General features: G+C 33.6%; 1 pseudogene; it reads left to right on the top strand.

Moving 5' to 3' along the window:
• The window catches only part of LOC149578407 (sulfate transporter 3.1-like), a 162,402-nt pseudogene extending 142,082 nt beyond the window's left edge, over positions 1-20,320 (top strand).
• The last annotated feature ends 1,938 nt before the right edge of the window (positions 20,321-22,258 follow it).

Genomic DNA, 22,258 nt, shown 5'->3' on the forward strand with positions numbered 1-22,258 from the left:
ACATGGCCATTTCAAAAATGGGCCATCAACTTGGTGGCACAAATCCACCCTGTATGCACCCAAAAATGGTCGCCTAGACTATGGGCCCCCATTATTCAATTTATCAATTTATCAAATTTTATGAATCAATGGTTTGTAATATTTTATTAAATCAATTCAAATCAATTTCCTTGATCAAATTCAATTTATTTCATTTCTAAGATTGATCATTTTATTCCAAGTATTATTTAATTAAAAGAAAATCTTCTCTTTTAATTAAATAAAATAAAATCCCCATTTAATTAAAAGAAAACCTCTCTTTTAATTAAATAGTTCATCCACATTTAATTAATTAAGAGAAAAACCTCTCTTTTAATTTAATTAAATATCTTCTATTTAATTAAAAAGAACTTGCTCCCTTTTAATTAAATAAAAATCCCACTTAAATATCTCTTTTGATGAAAAAAAGAAATAAAATAAATTCTTCTTATTTAATTTCTCTACAATTAAAAATGTGATCTAAGTGAGATTTATCTTTCCACTTTCTCCTCAACCACTCCTCTTTTCTAATTGATGGAATCTTGTCTCACATGGATCACCACTTTCTTCTCAACCACTCCTCTTTTCTCATTGGTGGAATTTTGTCTCACATGGATCAAGCTCTATTATCCCATATTGGTTGTGAGAAGCCTCTCACCTCCATAATTTCCTTTATAAGAGAGAGCCCTCTCCTCATGTTAGACACCCATGATTATGCTATCGTTATGCTACAGATTTGAAGACCAATTTTTGAAGGAGTTTGAATACAAAAGCTTTTTGTGGAGAACTTCTATTTTCTTGTCTTTTTCTCTCTTGCACCCATCATGGGCTTTTAGCTTAGATCTTGCATTTATAGATTAGATTTTTCTTTCATAGATTAGATCTTGCTTTCATGCATATTTGAAGATCATGGAGACTAGCATTCTTGCTTTTCCTCTTTGAATCTCTCATCTCATGGTGTACTTGCATGGGCACAAAAATAGGTCAAACTGAGGGCCTCCATTGAAAACCCTTGCACTCTATGAGTAGAGAGCTATGGATCAATTTGTGAGGGCTCATTCTTGAGTTTTCTTACATGTAATGATTCATAGAAGTGTGACAACATTTTAGCACACATTTTTGGCACCCACCATGGGGCTTGAATCAAGTTTCTAGCTCCATTTGCTTTTATTTTTCATCTCTAGTTTTTTACAGCAGCATATTAGATCTAATCAAGTGCTTTTGTAAATTTTTCACTTTGGTTTTAAGGCCAACCCATATATAGATTGGTTTGCAGGCAAAAAATCTAGTTGGTTTAAAGATTCAATCTTATCTTTTGAACCACTTAGATTTTGGTTCTAAAATTTTTTTTGTGCGTTGATTATGTGCCCAACATGTCCCAGTTCAATTTTCAGATCATTTTGACATGATTTGCGTGAGTTATGAATTTCTCTTTATTTTTCATAAAAAGCCATTTCTGATCGCAAATTAGCATATTTTTCAGAAAAATTTACATTTTCAGAAATCTTTTTGAATTCTAAGGGTGGTTCTTTCTTTGTGTTTTGAATTTTGAGGCCGTATTAAAGATCAAAAACTCAATTTGATGAATCTGGCCTATTTTGAAAAATTGGGTCCCTAGGGCACAAATGAAGAAGTTTTTTTGAATTTCTTACATTTTTCGAAAGCTCTTTAGTTTTTATTAGGGGTCTCTTCTTGTAATTTTTATTTTTGGGTTTGAAATCATAGCAAAAAAAAGGTCTAATCATGTTGACTAGGTTATTTGTATTTTTTTTGCAGGGATTTTCGTGTTTTTCTGATTTTTTTTGCTAACTGCTCACTGTTTTGAGTTTTTCTGTTTTTTTTTATTTTTTTTTGGAACAGCATAGCAGCAAGTTGTGATTTCATTAAAAAAATGTGCTAAAGTTGTTAAAAATAGGTAAGATCTACTAAGCGCGTTGCGAGGACTTCAATATTCTTCTTTGGCTTATAACACTTTGATTTAGAACCTTAAAATGAACCTCTCACGTGTCTAGCTTGTGTGTTTTTCTTATGCTTTTATTTTTCAAACACATGCATAATTGATACTAGGTTGTAAGCTCCATTGATTTTTATTTAGCAAGCTTGATTATTAGTGATAGATTTAGATAGCTATATTGGGTTATTGGACTCGTTGAATCCACCGGCCCCTCATTCCACCCCGTGGTTGCAAGATCAGTGCCACATTAAAGGGGAGGGGTCTACAGGATAGAAACGTTAAGTGCTCCACTTGGCAACCCTCTTGTGCTTTCTAGAACTCACTAATCTTTGAGTTGTGGACTCATTTTGGCTTATGTGAGGGGTTAAGTGTTCCACATCTTTGGACTCACCTTGTATTAGTTAAAGCGTTAAGTGTACCACCTTGTGCTTTTTGATTATTCTTGCATAGATTTGCTTTTGGAGAATTAACATCTGTACACACATAGTAATTAGGCCCCATGAATACTATTCGTGGATCTTGAGGGAGTGAGTTCCTAGTGAAACTCCTCTCAAAGACAGATTCCTTGTAGGTGGGGAGGATACTTTGAGAATCTCTTAGATAGATGGATCTTCAACTTGTTGATTGAGGCATCCTTTCTCTGAAGAGGTTGACAGATCACTAGGGGTTGATATCATAGATCTTGAGATAATCTTAGTTAGCGTGTCGGATTAATCTGCTTGCTTTGATTGGGCTAAAAGTGAAAAGGTGTCAAAACCTTGGATCTGAAAGCTAAGTCCCCTTGTGGTCCACTATTGTGAGTCAGTCACCTTTAGAGAGGGTTAACCATATCAGACAATCCCTATACAGGGCAAACTGCGGACGAAACCTCAAGCGGTAATAGCCACTTCTGTCGTGGTTGCAACAATCGCTATATAAATGTCCTCGTTGAAGAAATCTCCATGGGGTATGGTTCATTATGGGTTGTCAAATCTCCCTAGCAGCTCTTGAAGATTAAGTTCTCAGACTGTGTCAAAACCTCGGTGCGCCGAGATTGGAGGTCACCCCTGTGAATCATAAAAATTGCAGAGTCAAACCATTACTAAAAACCTTAGAGAGGCCAACTTTTATTTTTTAGGGATGTATGCAATGATTGTGAAACTCTTTGAGAACATAAACAATTAACTCTCCTACGGATTAGCATAAACTAAGTCACTTGATTGCTTATGCGCAAGGTTGCTTTGCCCCTTGTTCATTGTTTGAAGACTGTTTGCTTGAAATCCCTATTTTCTATCTAGCGTGCTTGGTTTATGATAAAGAATCTATTGATACATCTAGTTGTATATTTAAAATGAACAAAATCTAAGTTCTTGAGTTGAGACTTTACGATCGAATAACTTTGTTATCCCATTATTTCTAGTCTCCCTAGGTTGGTCCTATTTGGATTAGGCTACTTTTCTCATAGTTAAAAGCCTTTTTGCACCATGAGTTATTGTGCTTTGACCTCTTGAATTAGTAATCATTGATTTCACAAGAGACCTTGTTTGGAGTTGGTAAGTTAGAAACTATCCTTATTGAGAAAGATATACACTTGGATCCTTTGATATTACACTTGGAGAGTCTTAGTAATCTCTTGTCCATTCACTTTCATCAAAGTTCAATTTTAATTATTTATAATTTGGGTCAATCATCCTCCTGGTCCATATGTGCTAGGGTATTCACCCAAAGTTGTGAGCACCTCTGTGGCAGTGTTGGTTTACACCTATTGCAAAATTCTATCTTATCACATCTCTTTTGGACAAGTGAGAGCTTTTACTATCCTAGTTTGGTACCAACGTTTCTTAGGGTTATCCTATCAACTAGTGCCTTTTCTTTCATGTTGATTACAAGTGCTATTACATGTTTCTCAAAATTCAAATGATCTCAAATGGTATCAAATTTCCCAAAATGACTCTTGGTCTTCTTTCTTTTTTATCTTCCATGTCTTTCTAATCTGTCATTTTCACTCTTCCTCTTCTTCATGTCTTCTTGATTCTTTTCTTCCTATTATCATATAGTCTACCTTCTTCTATTCATTCTTTCTCTTCTTCCATACTTGATTCTTCTTCTTCTAGAACCATGGATCTTGGATATATTTTTAGGGATCCTCATTTGAGCTCAGATGAAATCCACCTCCTTCTTGAATTTGAAAAGTGTTGTCACTCCAATAGATGCATGGATGCTAACATTGCAACAAAAGTGATTAAAAAAATGGATAAATCAGACACCTTTGCTAGGATCATGTGCAAGATCAAATCACAATATCCTTCTTCCAAATATTTCCCATCTTCCAAGTCTTATCATGATTTTTCTAAATATCATATAGATTCTTTATCCTCCAAGTCTTATCTGGATTCTTCTAAATATCGTTCAAATTCCTTATCTTCCAAGTCTTATCATGATTCTTCTAAATATCCTTCACATTCTTCATCTTCTAAGTCTTATCATGCTTCTTCTAAATATCATTCACATTCTTCATCTTCTAAATCTTACCATGATTCTTCTAAATATCATCCATCTAGGTCTTCACCTACTTCTTCTTCACAATATCATTCTTCTTCTACTTCTACCAAGAGTCTTATTCCTCTTATTGAGATAGATCTTAATGAACAACATGAAAAGTCTTGCGACATGCTTATCTACAATGCCTATAGTGACAATGATTATGATGATGATGATTATTACATTCCTACAGTTCCTAAAAGTCCTCCTAGTCCTATGCTTGTGCTTAAAGGGGATGAGTCACGAAAAGATATTGATGGTAATTCACATGAATCAAATCTTGAAAACAACATTGATAAATTTTGTGAACAATACCTAAATGATAAATCTGCATTTTTTGACGAAGAGAAAGCATTTTTTTGTGCTGAAATACAACATCAATGGGATAAGAGTTCCTCTTCTAAGAAACCTCATGCTGAAAATAAAGATTACACTCTTGAGCAAGATCATGTTAATGTTGAACCTTTGTCTTCTAATGGTCCCCTTTCATCTTCTACTTCCTCCACTATCCATACATCTCTTAAAGATTCAGAGTCTTTCAAATCTCCTACCAATCCTTCATCCAAAAAAGATCCTAATGCTTTTCATGTAGTTCCCTATAGTTATCCTCAAGGGCTACCTCTTAAAGAAACTCAAGCTAACCTTCACTTGGCTACAAATACCTTTGACAATGCTAAACCTAAAGAGCCTAAGCCTTCATGCACTATAATGCCTACTTCAGCTAGTCCTTCATCATCTATTCCAAAGTCTTCCATACAATTCCAACATGCTTCCTTCTCCTTAGCACTGGCTTCATGTCAAGAGGACTCTAAAAATGATAAAGAAAAGAATATAAAAAAAGATCAAGATAAAGAACCTTCCATGTCTTCCAATCCTTTTCACAATGTTTCTGATACATTTCATGGTTCTTTTGATCCCTTACACCCTTTCTCATTCATTCCACCATGTCTTAAGTCTTCTCCTAAGCAAGATCAAGATATTGCTGGCACCACTGAGCTTATTGACAATAAAAATGGCCTTAGTACACTTTCTCCTTCCAAAGATGATACTTTCATTAAGGTTATTAAAAATGATGCTATTACTTCCAAAGTTGAGCCTATTGAAAATCAAGAGAAAAACTCTACACTTATGCTATCTAAATATCCTTGTCAAGATCAAAGTGTTCCATCTTCTTGTTCTACCACTCCATGTTCTTCCACTTTCTACTCTTCCTAAGTCTTCTCAAGCTATAAGTTCTCTTATAAATGAAGTTTCTCCTATTAAAAATGTTCATGATATTATTGAAAATCCTAATGCTCACTCTAAAGATGTTGATGTCCTTGATTGTGATATAGATGTTGATGAACTTATTGATTACCCTTTTGCATCTTCTACATCCATCCTTGGACCTCCCCCACCAATACTAAATCCTTCATATTTTCCTTCCATCTTGGGTCCTTATGTCCCTCCCTCTCCTATCTTTCCTCAAGATCAACGTAGATGCATATTCTTGAATCCTTTTCATCCACCCACTCATCTAAACCAGTCATATCATCCTTCTTCTTCCACAAGACCTAATTCTTTTGGAAGTAACTTGAATGGTCAATACAAGAAAAAGAAGAAATTCAAGAATCCATATAAAAAAGAAGACCACCATGTCTCCTCTAATCGACATGGGGGCATTAAGTCAAAAGAGATATCTAAGAAAAAAATTATAAGACAAGTATGGGTTCCAAAATCCATCATTGAAGATATTATCTCTGAATCATCAAAAAGAAATGAAAAGAAGCCTAAGGCTATATGGATTCCAAAATATCTCTTGAGAGAGTCTAATGTTGAACAACAATTAAATTTGACATTTAAGCTTCCAAAGAATTCCGCTTCATCTTCTTCCAAAAGCATTCTTCCATTCGATGTGCCTAAACTGCAACCTTTTCTATCCACTCCCCATATTCCTTCATTCACATTTTCTCCATCCTCTCACCACCCTTCAAGGTGTGTGTTGACGTTGATCTTGCCTTCATTTCCATTTTTCAATCTCACTTACTTCGCATAAAGCCATATCCTCCATTTTTGTCTCCCATCTTCCTTTCCCTATTAGCATCTTTGAGCATATCATTTGAATTCCTTTGTATATCATGGTTTAAACATTCAAAGAGCATTATCTCAAAAGCTTGACTTCTTCCAAAAAAAATTGAAAAAGATTTTAAAAAAAAAGAAAGAAAAAAAATAAAAAATTTGAAAATGTGCCTTGGTGAAAACCTGGTAATCAGGCACCTTGGTAGCAAAAGTAAAGAGAAATAAATTCATCCTATGGTGAAAACCACTCCCTTGTGGTGCCTTGGATAAGTACCATGATGAAAACCTAACAAATAGGCATCATGCGTAGTTCTTCTACATCTTTCATTCATTTCATCTTCTCTCTTTGATCTTGACAATGTTGACCTATAGACAAACATTTGGCTATCTTTTGAGATATCTTATTATGATCTTGTTTTCATTCCTTTCATGTTTAGCCTTCATATCGATTTTCCTCCATTCATTCTAGTCTTTCGCTATCCTTTTCCCATTTACCATTTTGGTTTTGATCTAATAAAAAAGAGTAAAATATGATGCTATGAAGCTTCTTGACATATCTACTCCTTTGGATTGCATCTTTCCCACTTTTACATTATGCCTTCTTGAATTATCCTATACTGGCCTTTCATTTCTTGTCCAAATGTTCTTTGCATGACAAATTTTCCCTAGCTTGGGTACTCTTGAGGAGTCAACCTTTGAAGATCACTTTCACTTGCTTCATACACTCCTTGCTTATCCATAATATCCATTAGCTTATTGCTTCATCATGTCCTCCACCTTGTTAGACATTGGGACTGCATAATGTTATCTTGCTTAAGAGTTTAATGCCCATTCTGTCTAGGGGCATCTTTGTACATATTTATTGATCCTGAAAAAAAAATTCAAAAAAATTGATATATTTTAAAAAATTCAAAAAAATGATATATTGTAAAAATTCTAAAAATTTGAAAAATGTCCTGAAAAAATGATCTTCTTAGTGACAACCTAGCAATAGGCACTTTGATGCATCTCCAAAAAAATTATATATTCCAAAAATACAAAAAAATTATAAAAAGTTCTGAAAAAAAAATAAATAAATAAATAAAAATCCAAGTGGTGAAAACTTGGAAACGAGTACTACTTGAGGCCTTTGCACCCCTATTTCTTAGCACATGTCCTCGACACTTAGCCTTTCTCCACCATGCCTTTTCCTTGTTACCTTGGTTTGGAATTGGTCTTTGTCTAGGGGGCATAACTATGTTAGCTTTGGTTTCTTAGATGTGTGAGTCTTTAGGACACCTCGCAAATGGTGTTTTTCAACACCCATTGACATCGAGTGTTTTTCAACACTTATTGGTTTGGTCTTACCCAGTATCATCATGTGATCTTACCTTCCTGCAAGCATTTGATCCTTGTCCTCAGAACTCAGTATCAGTTAACACACTTAAATTTTTAAATGCAACACTTAATGCTTGACTTATGTCATGATCTTTTCTTTGTGTGCTGACTATTATTGATTTTTGTTGAGTGTCCTTGTCTGATAAGTCTCTCCGGGATGCATCGCTAGAGGACTTGGGGCATGGGACATGTTTTTATTTGTTTTTTTTTGCTTGTGGGTGTGGTCTTGAACTCTAGAGTGTCTTTTGTTGTCCCCTTGAAATACTTAGGAGATTTGAGACATCATCCTTGATTATTTTTGCACAACCATTCTTACAGTCATCTTGGCATCTATGCCTTGATGCGAGCATAGTTTTTCTATATTAAATTGGGTAAGCTAACATCGAAGTCATCTTGACCTTTATGTCTTTGATGCTTATGTTAGAATCTTTCCACATTTCAAATCCAATATAAATCGCATTCATATCTTCATAGTTGCATTTGTAACTAGTCATGATGATTGTGTGATTTTTCGATGTCCGTTAATAATGGCCCAATGATGAAAATAAGTTCTTTTACATTCTCTAATGAATGATGAACACAAAATCCTATGTTATAGTTGCTCTTTTGCAAGTACACCATTGCATTTCATGTAGCTTGCATTATTAGACTTCATGTTAGTTTGCATTTTTAGGCTACATTATGAGTTTGAGAGGGTTCTCCTTTCATCTTTATTGTGGACATTTAATCAATTGTGGTCACATTTTGATCTTAATTTCCTTTTTTTTTAATGATCTCAATCGAAATTTCTATCTTAAACAGTTGATTATTTTTTGGAGCATTTTCTTTTCTTATTTCTATTTCTTTCCATATCTTTCAAACTTTTATCTTCCATTTTCTTTTTCCCCACTTCTTTTCTTCTAAATCACCTTTGGGGCATAATATTTCATGCTTGATGATCTACCTTGGTTCTATGATTCTTATATCTTTCATCTTACATCAAGAACCTTATCTTTTGTTTGATTTGATCAAATTTATCAATTTGTTGTTTCTCCTCTATCTCATTTCGATTTCGATCACGAGGGGGCAGTAATTATCAATTTCAATCCTTGATTCAGTTTTATCAATTTTATCCTCAACTTTTTCAAGTAAAAATTTATTTGTATTCTTTGTCCTGATGTGTTCCTGAGTGGACCACACATCTGAGTTGTTTTGTGATCCCAAATTGACCTCACACTTCAATTTCTTTCTTTGACTACATGTGTTCCCAAATTGATCACACATTAGTCAAAGAGGGGCAAACAGTAATTATCAATTTCAATCCTTGATTCAGTTTTATCAATTTTATCCTCGACTTTTTCAAGTTAAAATTTATTTGTATTCTTTGTCCTGATGTGTTCCTGAGTCGACCACACATCTGGGTTATTTTGTGATCCCAAATTGACCTCACACTTCAATTTCTTTCTTTGACTACATGTGTTCCCAAATCGATCACACATTAGTCAAAGAGGGGCAAATGTATGCACCCAAAAACGGTCGCCTAGACTATGGGCCCCCATTATTCAATTTATCAATTTATCAAATTTTCTGAATCAATGGTTTGTAATATTTTATTAAATCAATTCAAATCAATTTTCTTGATCAAATTCGATTTATTTCATTTCTAAGATTGATCATTTTATTCCAAGTATTATTTAATTAAAAGAAAATCTTCTCTTTTAATTAAATAAAATAAAATCCCCATTTAATTAAAAGAAAACCTCTCTTTTAATTAAACAGTTCATCCACATTTAATTAATTAAGAGAAAAACCTCTCTTTTAATTTAATTAAATATCTTCTATTTAATTAAAAAGAACATGCTCCATTTTAATTAAATAAAAATCCCACTTAAATATCTCTTTTGATGAAAAAAGGAAATAAAATAAATTCTTTTTATTTAATTTCTCTACACTTAAAAATGTGATCTAAGTGGGATTTATCTTTCCACTTTCTCCTCAACCACTCCTCTTTTCTAATTGGTGGAATCTTGTCTCACATGGATCACCACTTTCTTCTCAACCACTCCTCTTTCCTTATTGGTGGAATTTTGTCTCACATGGATCAAGCTCTATTATCCCATATTGATTGTGAGAAGCCTCTCACCTCCATAATTTCCTTTATAAGGGAGAGCCCTCTCCTCATGTTAGACACCCATGATTATGCTATCGTTATGCTGCAGGTTTGAAGACCAATTTTTGAAGGAGTTTGAATACAAAAAGCTTTTTGTAGAGAATTTCTATTTTCTTGTCTTTTTCTCTCTTGCACCCATCATGAGCTTTTAGCTTAGATCTTGCATTTATTACCCCCAGGGTAATGGCTAGGCTGAAGCATCCAATAAGACAATCCTCAAAATCCTCCATCACACAGTTAATAAATCGAGGAGAAATGGCATCTTCAGATCAATCTAGCCCTATGGGCATATAAGACAAGCATCAAGACCCCAACAGGCACGACTCCCTTTGCTTTGGTGTATGGCACGGATTTTGTGCTTCCAATAGAGGTTGAGATTCCTACCTTGAGAATATCTATGAAGGGCCTTATCACTGATGATGACTATAGGATAGCTCAGCTTCAAGAGCTTGTGTTACTGGATGAATGTCGACAAGTAGCATTTGATCATTTGTGAGCATATCAACAATGAATGGCAAGAAGCTACAATTGGAAGGTCAAGCCATGTGACTTCTAGCTGGGTGATCCCATCCTACAAGAGAACCCTAAGAATCAACAACAGTGAGTACAAAAAGGAAAGTTTGAACCAAACTAGCTTGGTCCCTACATCATTACTATAGTTTATGGATCTAGCGCCTATCAACTTTCTACAACTGAGGGAGAAGTGCTAAAGGAACCTATCAACACTCTCCACCTAAAGTAGTTTTATAGTTGATTTGATAGTAGTACCTCTTTGTACATATCTATATGTCCTAAAAAAATCCAAAAAATTTCAAAAAAGTCCTGAAAAAAATTGTTACCCTGGTGAAAACCTAGCAATAGGCACCTTGGTAACACCAAAAAAAGTGAAAAAAAATCAAAAATACAAAAAAAAAAAAAATTCAAAAAGAGAAAAATACAAAAAAATTGAAAAAAAAAAAGTATCATTGGTGAAAACCTAGAAATAGGCATCATGGTAGCAAAAAAAATAAAATCCTGCCAAAAAGGTGAAAACCTGGTAAACAGGTGCATCTTGTTCCCAATGCTCCATCTTGCAGTGCATCTTCTAGCTACCTGTACAGTTGTTTTCCTACTTTTCTTGCTTTCTGCTCATGTATCCATTGATTGAGTCTTGTCATAGTTCGAGGGCATTACCCTTCAGTATCACTATTTTTGAGATTCTCCTCAAAGAATCTCCTTCATGACAGTCATCAGTGGTCCTCACTATGTCTGCCTACTATTGCTAGTGTCACTATTTTTGAGATTCTCCTCATAGAATCTCCTTCGTGAAAATCACCAGTGGTCCTCACTGTGTCTGCCTACTATCGCCACTATACCTCATTTTCAAGATTCTCATCATAGAATCTCTTTTTCAATAGTCACCAATTGTTTCAACTATGTTTGCCTACTATTTCTTGGGTCACGTCTCTAGAATTCTTTATGGAAAATCTCTCTTGCATCAGTCACTAGTCATTCTAACTATGTCCATCTACTGTTGCTTAGTCCTTTTTAGGTTCTTCATCTTGAAGTTTCCTCTTTGACCTCAGTCACCAATCATTCTAACTACATCTTCCTACTATTGTCACTTTACTGAAGAGATTTCTTTCAAACATGTTCTAGACACTGACACCTAACATCAATCCCATGACAAATAATAATTTCAAAATGACATACTTGTTTGGATATACTAAGCTCTTTCTTTGTTTCCTTTGTTTTCTCTTTATCATGTCCCCTCAAGCAACTTGATGATGTCATTTTTTATTAGAGAGGTAATGACTGGGGGCATGATCTTTTCTTTGCTTTCTATTTGGGGTTTAGTTTCAATTTGTTGACATATTCCTATAAGAGGGGTGTCCACTATAAGAGCCTCCATCTCACATTGGATGGCCAGGTGTACCTCGACTCCTTTTATATGAGTACATATATAACATTGGTACTTCTCGTTGTCTATTGGAGTGAACTCTTCATGCTACAGTATATACTAATACTCATCCTATTAAGTGAATGTACGAGTCACTACATGTATATCTAGCACACTTATGTCTTAGGTTACAAACACAAGGGTCCTTGCAGATAGAATAAATACTAATACTTAGCATAAGATGGATCTCTTGTGTGTTTGGTGTGTTTTTCATGCAAGCAACATTCTGGTCATTCTAGCATTTATGCTTTGATGCTTATGTTAACTTGCTATATTAAAAGGGACAAATGTTCTGCTCATTCTGGCTTCTTGTGCCTCGAATGCTTACATTTAAATTCGACAAACCTATAATGTATGGTCTATTCATATTCCCATGATTGCAATGTCAGTGGGAATTATATAACATACAATCTTTGTTCTATGTCCAGTGATGATAAATTGTCAAGGCTCAGTAACCAAACCTAGGGTTGCATTTAATATAGTCTTGCATTGCATACTTCACTTGCATAAGCATGCGATTCAATTGCAAATCTAATTTCACCTTCTGTGATGAGGGATTGTTGATCTCTTCAAAGTATCATGTTTCTTAATGACTACACAAATGATCGATCAATCATCCCTCTTGGCTATTTTGGCTTCTTTGAATCTATTTTTGAGATAGAATTCAAAATCTGACACACTTAAGTTGCTCAAAAATGCGTTTTAAAATTTTGGGATCAATGCAATCAAACTCGTGTGCAATCCTAATTTTTTTGATACTTTGCAATTCTTGGAATCTTTTCAACTCAAAATTCTTCATGTTTTCAAAATTTATTTTTGAAAAAATCAACTCAAGTCAACTATGGTCAAATCTAGCCAACTTTTGGTCAAACTTGGTCTCCAGGACCTTAAAATCATTGCAAATTAACTCTGAATCTTCTTCTAATTTCTTCAAACATTCTCAAATTTCTTCTACTAATTTATGCCACATTTTCGGTGTGTCATCTTTCAATTTTGCACCCAAGGGGGCAGGATGATTACATTATTAAATACTTATTGCTCGGGGCATCTCATCACTAGGGGCATCTTGTTCCCTCTTTCTAGCATCTTTTTCATCTTGTCATTATTTGATTACAGGTATCAAGACTATCTAAACCTTGACTCTTGAGGATCAAGCCTCATTTTGGGGATGGTTCTATGACTTATAATTTGATCTTGCTATCTGTTATCAAATCTCACGTATCTAGGTGTTCTATCTGGATCCTTAAAGGTTAAGCTCTATTTTGGAGATAATCTTTTAAATGCTTTCAATCTCAGGTATCTAGGTGTTCTATCTAGATCCTTAAAGGTTAAGCTCCATTCTGGAGATAATATTTTAAATGCTTTCAATCTTAGGTATCTAGGTGTTCTATCTGGATCCTTAAAGGTTAAACTCCATTATAGAGATGATCTTTTAAATGCTTTCAATCTCAGGTATCTAGGTGTTCTATCCGGATCCTTAAAGATTAAGCTCCATTCTGGAGATAATATTTTAAATGCTTTCAATCTTAGGTATCTAGGTGTTCTATCTGGATCCTTAAAGGTTAAGCTTCATTTTGGAGACAATCTTTTAAATGCTTTCAATCTCAGGTATTTAGGTGTTCTATCTGGATCCTTAAAGGTTAAGCTTCATTTTGGAGATAATCTTTTAAATCCTTTCAATATCAGGTATCTAGGTGTTCTATCTGGATCCTTAAAGGTTAAGCTCCATTCTGGAGATAATCTTTTAAATGCTTTCAATCTCAGGTATCTAGGTGTTTCTATCTAGATCCTTAAAGGTCAAGCTTCGTTCTGAAGAAACCTTTTAAATGTTTATCAATTTTAGGTATCTAAGTATTGTACTTGGATTCCTTGGGATTAAGCTCTGCTCTAGAGATAGTCCTTAAAAGCTTATCAATTGGTCTTCGTATCATCAATCTCAAAACCAATCTCATTTCTTGATCCTTGCATCATGCTTTCTAATTTTCTTTGAATTGAACGTCTTGCTCACACATTCATTCAAAGAGGGGCAAAATGTAATACCTCAAAATTGGCTCATTGCCATGATCACCAATTTTGGTCTATTTTGGTCAATTCTAAGACCTATTCTAATAGACAATTCTCATTCTGCTACTTGCTAATTGACGTAATTGTCAGATGTAGAAAACCCTAATCTACATTCATCATACTCATTATTTAATCCCTATAGTACACACTCATATTAGCCACATTAAACCTATTTGATTTCAATTTAATTTAATCTAAAGTATTCATAATTTATTAAATTAAATTATCTCCTAAGGCTAATGTACTACGGGATTAAATTTATTAAATTTATTAAATATGTCTATTTTAATTAATTAAACAAAATTATTTAATTAAATAGAGAAGTGTCTTTAATTAATTGAATAAAATTATTTAATTAAATAGAAAAGGTATTTATGAGAGCATAACTCATTTTATTAAATTAAATATTCTTCCTAATTCTACTCTTTAGTTCAAAATAGAAACTTTGAGTGAACTACTTCTCAAAATTGGAAACAATATAGTTAACTTGCTCTCATACTTATGAAAGGTTCAGTTAACCACTCATCACACTCAGATTTGAAACAATTCACTTCACCTGCACAAGGAAGTTTCCATCTTAACTGAATCTTTGCTTCAATCCTGACCATTGATCCAAGTTGATCTCACTCATTGATGGATTCCAAGAATTCTATTTAAGAAACTCCTAGTTCCTCATTATAGAGGTTGAATCTTGTTGCTATCGAATTGCTATTGAATTTCATACTCACTTTTTCTCACACATTTTCATACATTCATACTTTTTAGCTTAATCTCATCTAGTTCTTAAAATGTATATCATTAATCTAGTTTTATTTACATGTTCTTAGATTAATTGCATCTTTCATATAGAGTAATTACATATCACATAGATTAATTGCATTTCTTTAAATCTTTCATTCTTAGAGGGTCTGGTTGCTTACACCTTGAATCTAAGGATATATAATAAGCAAAATCCCTTTAGATAGAAGGCAATAGGTTGGCTTACAGGGCTAATCTTGGGTGAACAATCTCATGTTCATTCCAAGATGAATCCACAAATAAAGACCATGTTGAAGTTTTTGTGATGTAACAAAGGCCACATTTCATAGGTACAGGAGTCAAGCCCCCATCTACTACCATTGCCAAGTAATCCCACTAAGTTACAAAAATTGAGCTTGCATCGATCATAGATCTACCCTCATCTAGTCTAACATACCATCCTCTCTCCACATCTAAGGTAAAGTGACCATAGGTATAATACTCTTATGAGATATCTTGTGGCTGACTGTGCTGTCACCACATGTGGGTTAGATGAAATCTCTTGATCACCTGGATCGAGTGACCAATCAATGGCCAGGATGCAAACATTTGGTGGAGCTTCACTTGAGTGTCATCACATGACTTAATCTCTCTCCATGGCTACCATACTACTAGTACTAGGTCATCCAACTAACCTCTCCACTACTTAGTCTTACCCAAAGCTATCTTGGTCATCTATCCACAATATCTACAGATGTAGAGCTCATGGTCCTATTTTACAATTGAAAAGTGCACTTTTCTAAACCCTTTTATCCAATGTATTCCATAGATTGGAAAGTTTGAATAGCGGCTTAGAGCTCCCTAGTCATGGAGTGCAAGAGGCATACAAATAAGCATAAAGAGAGTTCTCAGCTAAGCCTTAGGAACATAGCCCTTGCTAGTAAACCATGAGATGGTAGATTCTTTAAACAAGAGCAAGAATGCTAGTGTCAAAGAACTCTTGAACATGCAATAAGTAAGCTAAGATGAAATGCACAATGCAACTAAGATAAAGAAATGAAAGTGTTACATTCATGCTAATTAAACTATGTGAGATAAGCTATTGTAAAGGAACTACATTAACATGCAACTAGACTAGAAGGCCATATGCTAAAAATACCATGGATGAGAGAATCTAGACAATAAATAGAAGTTCTCCACAAAGAGCTCTCAAGAATTCAAATACTAAACTCGTAGCATAAAAATACTCAAGAGTGTGGATCCTTTGAGGGAGAAAGCTCTCTCCCTTTTAAAGTCATATGGATGGTAGAGATCAAGATGAAGATGGTGGATGATCAACGGTGGAATTTAAAAAGAAGAGTGATCCATATGCACACACAAGGCAACCAATAGAATATAAATTGACAAAAGTTACAAATCCTTTTCTTTTAATTTGAAAATTAGAAAAGGACTTTATGTGTGCACTTTAAGTGGGTTAGATGAATGAGGTCTTTTATTTAATTAAAAGGGGACATGTTCTTTTAATCAAATAATGAACTTAGGATAACATAGTCAAACTATAGATTATAATCAAATTAATTGATTATTAGAAATTTGTTCTAGCTAAGTAATTAATTAAACTTAGCCAACATGCTAAGAAGGGGGCTAATAGTCTAAATGACCATTTTTAGGTTACTACATTTGCCCCTATTTGACTAATTTGTGATCGATCTGGGAATACATTACATCAAAGAAAATAGAAGCCAAGTAAGTAGTAATAGATATAGTACTAGTACATTGCACCCGTTTGTCTACCAAATTTTTTGACCAAAGCTATAAATCCTCCTTATTTTTTGTTTTCATTCCCGTGTTGGTTGCAAAAAAAATACATTTCCTACTTTGGTCAAAATTTTGACGAACAACATGAGTTCTCACAAGTTGAAATTATCCAAAGTTAAAATTTTGATAAAGATGCTCAAGCATGCATTTGAGTTTAATAAATTTTTCATTACATTTGGTGATTTTGTGGGAGGATGAACTCTAGTGATTTCATGGGATTTTGCATTAGCTCTACTAATTTTGATCATTTTTACTTGTGATATTTCATGCCATAACTATGAAGTAGGAAGCGGCTGGATGCTTTCAGTGATTCCTCCATAATGACTTTGTTCTACTCTTTAGCCCAGGAACCATAATAACTGAAACATTTACCAAGCTCCCATCTAAATTATTGAAGGTATTTGCACATATAAGAACTAGTTAATTAATAGGCTTAATATTAAAGTCTATATCATCTTATGATATATGTTATGTTTTATGTATGGACTCTATATCGAAAGAAACCCTAATAAAAGTCTTCATCATAGATTTCACACTAGCTAAAGAGTTTGAATGATAATTGGAAATGAGAAGTAGTGGGGGGATCTTCCTATAGTCTAGATCGTTCAGTGCCCCTTTTCATGCATGCTCTCTTTATTAAAGACAATATTTGGTTCTTTCAACTTTTTAAATCTAAAATCCTTCACTGACATTTAAAACTAGGTGTAAATTAAATGCATATGGCTGAAACATTTTGCATAATCCTCTCTTTCAATTTTTTACATCTAAAAACCTTCATTAACATTTGAAATAGGGTGTAAATTGAATATACATGGCTCAAGTTTTTTTCTTACAGCCAACCAAAAATGAGAAGGAAGCCTTGGATCTAGACTTAACTTAGTAAAAATAACATAGGTTAGGTAGATTAGTCTCAAGCAATAAAGTGTAGCTCACTTATGTTTTTGTTTACTATAAGTTTGATCTATGAACCCTAGTGAAAATCAAACACATATTTTTACACTTTCCTATATTAATCAACTCTTACTAATTACTACTCCATTAGTTAGATGTTTAGAAACAACAAATTATCTGTTGGAATTGACAAAAGAAATAAAGAGACAAGACAAACAATTGGGAGAAAACTTATGATAGAAAATTGTAGATGAAGACAAAGCTTTATAATGGGTGAAAAAAAATTTCTCGGTTCTATACTATCTAGTTTACAGGACCTTTCCTAGTTAGAGGTAGAGGTGAGCTTTTTATTAATGAGTTACTGGAGCCTATAATTATTTTGAATGCTTGGCCATCATAAAAAATTAAATGTCTAGGCTATCAGCCAATTCTCGGTAGGCATTTGGCCCAGTCCCTTCTTGGGTTCCCTATCTCTATGTGGCCAAGAAAGCTGGGTGCTTCACATAAACACTCATACCACAAAGGCAAAAGAAGATATACCTAGGTAGGCCCCCGATCTGACTATACTATAGCAGGCAGTTGAATGATGTTTCCCTTATTAGGTTAGTGTTTCCTTCAAGGCCATTTCTCATGATATCTTCATATGTCATATTCATTTAGACTAATCTGGGTGACATAAAAATAGGAAGGAATAGCAATTGGTAGAACTTTTGGGCTCATTAAGAACTACCATATTGATGGTAATAAGGAGATGATTGCCATTAGCATTATGAACATTATAGGTTCATGTTTCTCCTACTACCTCACAATGGGTAAGTCTTCGGGCTTCTTATTTGTTTGGAATCCTAAAGTTTTAGGTTTTGAACTTAGTATAGCATTAAAGTTTTTGTGTTTTAGTACTGAATAGCCTTGCTTTCATGAGGTTTAGGTGTCCTTTCAAGGTTAGCTATAAACTTCAATGCTAGCTGTAAGACAGTAGTATCAAACATTGTGATGTTCATTGGAGTGATGTTAACTCTCCTCTTCTTAACTCCACTCTTTCATTACACTCCCCTTGTAGTCCTTTCTTCCATTATAATTTCAGACATGCTTGGATTAATTGATATCCCTAGAGCTTATCATCTCTAGCAAGTGGACACAATTGATTTCTTAGTCTACATAGGAGCTTTTTTTGGAGTAGTCTTTGGAGATATTGAGATAGGTCTTATCACAATAGTATGTTGATAATTCTTGTTATTTCATTGCCAAGTACCCATGAAAAAAGAAGTATACATTACATTTGTTTTGAAAGTGTTAGTTTTTAATTTTGTACCTCTTAAAATAAATTGGTGAAATAAGTAATGAAGTACTTGCTTTACTCAACAAAGTTTACTTCCTTTCATTGTAGGTGGCCATTTCTATACTGAGATTGATAATGATCATTTCAAGGCCTCGTACTGTAGCTCTTGGAAATATCCCAAACACCACAATATATACATAGATATTGAGCAGTATATAGATGCCATAAGAGCTCCAAGAATTATCATTTTATGCATAGATTCTCCAATATATTTCATCTTCATAAAGTATATTTATAGAAAAAATGGCTATATCACACATATTTACATGCCATGATCTACTATTGAACACAAACTGATGAGATGGATAGAGGATGAAAAGGATCTTTGGGTTAAAGAAGATATTTTATAGTATGTTATTTTGGATATGTCTTGTAAGTTGTGAAATCCACCCATTTCTTCTACTTGCATAAATCTCATTATTTTTTATCACCCCATGAAAGAGGTTTCCTTTAGATGAATCAATTCCCCAATTTGATATTTAGTGTCACATGGGTCAGATTTAATTGACTTGTTTAAGTAGTTAATATGGAATTATATTAATTTTTTAAGCTTCATCTACCATTTTATGTGATTCTAAATGATCTACTTGCACAAATCAAAGCATGTTTAAATAGTTCATATGAAAATATGTTAACTTTTTTAGCATGATCTACCTTTTGATGGGGATTTTAGATGATCTAATAAACTCTACATACTCTAAATTCTGGCACATTGAGTTTAAACTACATTTAAATGATGCACTCCTTTGTTTTCATTCTTGAAGCTATGGCCAACATTGACACTGATGGAATTAGAATGTTGCAAGAGCTTAAGAGGGTCCTTGATAACAAGCATCTTCAAGTGATAGATCATATTTATTTTTAACTTCAATTTATTTATCAATGTTACAAGCTTCATGGAATTACATAAGAAACATACAACTAATTTTAAAGTTAGTAAATAAGTTTTTTCAAAAGAGACAATGTTTTCATAGGAGAAGTATGTCCTTATATAAGACAATATTCTACTTACTTGAGCTTATATGGGTTTCAACTAGCATTGGAAAATCTTGGTGTGAATTTGATGGAAAAATTCAATAAGGTAAAGTTTATAGAGTTTGTAGGCCAAAACTGGATGTTTGTTATTATTTCTAATGGTGTGACAAACTACAATTTGCTCCTAAATGCTCCTAAATAAGAAGTGCATGGTGGCAAAGATGAACTAAATGTTCTTAATACAACAACAACTTGAGTGGTAAAACTTGATCCAAACTCAAAGGAAGATAATCTTTGAGACTTTTTAGTTTTTCTTTGTCTACTTGAAGAAAAGGAAAGAAAATAGTTGAGATAACAAAGCACTCGAAAGCATTACATTGAATTTTCATGGAACTTACTAGAAGATTAGATGAATTGTATTGCCACTATCATACAGAAGTACCTTATTGGTCTACAATGTTAGAGAAGGAATGTTCATAACTTCAAAGAGGGTGAAGTCTTCTTTGGTTTCATAATGTAAACTATTGAGAATCAAATGGAAGAACTCATTTTTTTTCTAACTCCATGTAGCAAATTGGGTCTTGTTTCTTCAAAATTGATGCTAGTTCAGGCAATCAAAATGAGTAGTTCTATTTGTTGTATGCCCATGTGTATTGGAGAGGTTGAGTGTTTATCTTCCACACCTAATAAGTAAAAGAAGTTTCTATGTTGTAATTATGCTATCTAAACTAAAGGAGGAAGTAGTATTTTCTCCATTCTCCAACTTGACTAGTGAACCCAATACCATAGGAACTTGATGGCCCTAGTGGCTTTTTCTATCTTGTCACCTAAATCCTTAATAAAGTTATCTATATTCACTTTCTTTCTAATCAATGCCTTTAATGTTGCCTTGATGCCCCCATATTATCTCTAAGAATGCTAACCATCTAAACTTAGACTTGGTGAATGGAAAAGAACTCAATGAGATTAACTCTACATGTTTTCATTAGTAATTAGATACTCTCTCATTGATACCAATGTTAGATTAAAGGTCTAACACCTTGTTATCTTCATGTAGCAATGGGAAGTAGTTTATTTTGGAAAGTAGCCTTAAATATCCCAAGCTTTTCCCATAATGTTATTAAGCCTCCAGTGTTGAATGCCTTTTGTGCATACAAAGGATGATAATAATCAGTATCTTTCAATATAAATCTTTTGAATGATACATGATTTAGCCAAAAGGAGAACATGGAGAAGAGTATTTGCCTCTCTTTTATGGTTTGTTCTAGGTGGGAGTTTCTTGGAAGTTTCCTTTATTATTGTATTGCGGTAATCCCTAATAACACTACCAACACTCAAATGTCATGAGTTGCCTCTTGCAGTTCCATTTAAAATTTAGAGTCCTTTGGAGCTTGGAGTCTGTTTAATTTGTGCTCTATTGATGGAGGAGAGGAAGCTGAGAGAAGAGGTAGGTGGTTTAACCCAAAGATCTCATCAACTAGAAAAGTGACATCAAATTTAGTGTAGATTTTGAAAATGCAATAGAAAACATAGGATAAGCTCAAACAGTTACAGAAAACATAACACTAGTAAAAAAACAAAAAAACAAAATCATTCAGATTCTCCAAGATTGATTAAATTTTAGTATTTTAGAGACTCATAATTTTTTCAATATCACAATAATGCATTGCATTATAAAGGTTTTAGCCTTGCAAACAAATCATTCTTTCCTACTAAATGAATGATTACCAAATATTATTTTGGTTGATAACATTCCATGCATTCAACATGATTTTTTTTGGAAAGTTGTTGTAATTGGTAGATCCAAAAAAAACTAATGAAAACTACCTCTTAACTAATTATTAAAACATCACATGACAAAAAATATCAAAAGGCATTTGCATGGTCATGTACATGGCTTCCTTTGATTGGTAGAATGGGACAAGGATCAAATCAACATCATTTACATACATAGCCATCCTTGAATCTAAGACACACTTTGATTTTGAAGTCTTGAGAACTAGACCTTTGCAACTTGATGTGGTACAAGATAACTCAATGTGGTGTAATCCAAATCTTTGCAACTCACTATGAAACATTTCTAGCCAACTCACTATGCAACACTTTTTGTAGATGTAATGTGCGTGTTTACTCATTTTTCTTCTTCATGAGAGATCACTAGGTTTTCCTTCTTAGATTAGCATAGAGAAAATTCATGACATTTTGACCTGCCAATTATAAGAAGTAGTCATCAACTACTTGACTAAAACATCCAAACCTTGACTCACCCCTATTTTTGTTTACCTGCAAGCATTATATCATATTAATGAATGTTAGTATTTTGTATTAATGAATTTTATATATATTAATGAATTTTATGTAATTTTATTGATTGAATGTTATAGTTCATAAATGGATGAATGAATGAATGCATGAATG

The sequence above is a fragment of the Cupressus sempervirens genome, chromosome 1, assembly GCF_028749045.1.
Source record: "Cupressus sempervirens isolate cs-2001-9-10 chromosome 1, ASM2874904v1, whole genome shotgun sequence".
NCBI classification, from domain to species: Eukaryota; Viridiplantae; Streptophyta; class Pinopsida; order Cupressales; family Cupressaceae; genus Cupressus; species Cupressus sempervirens.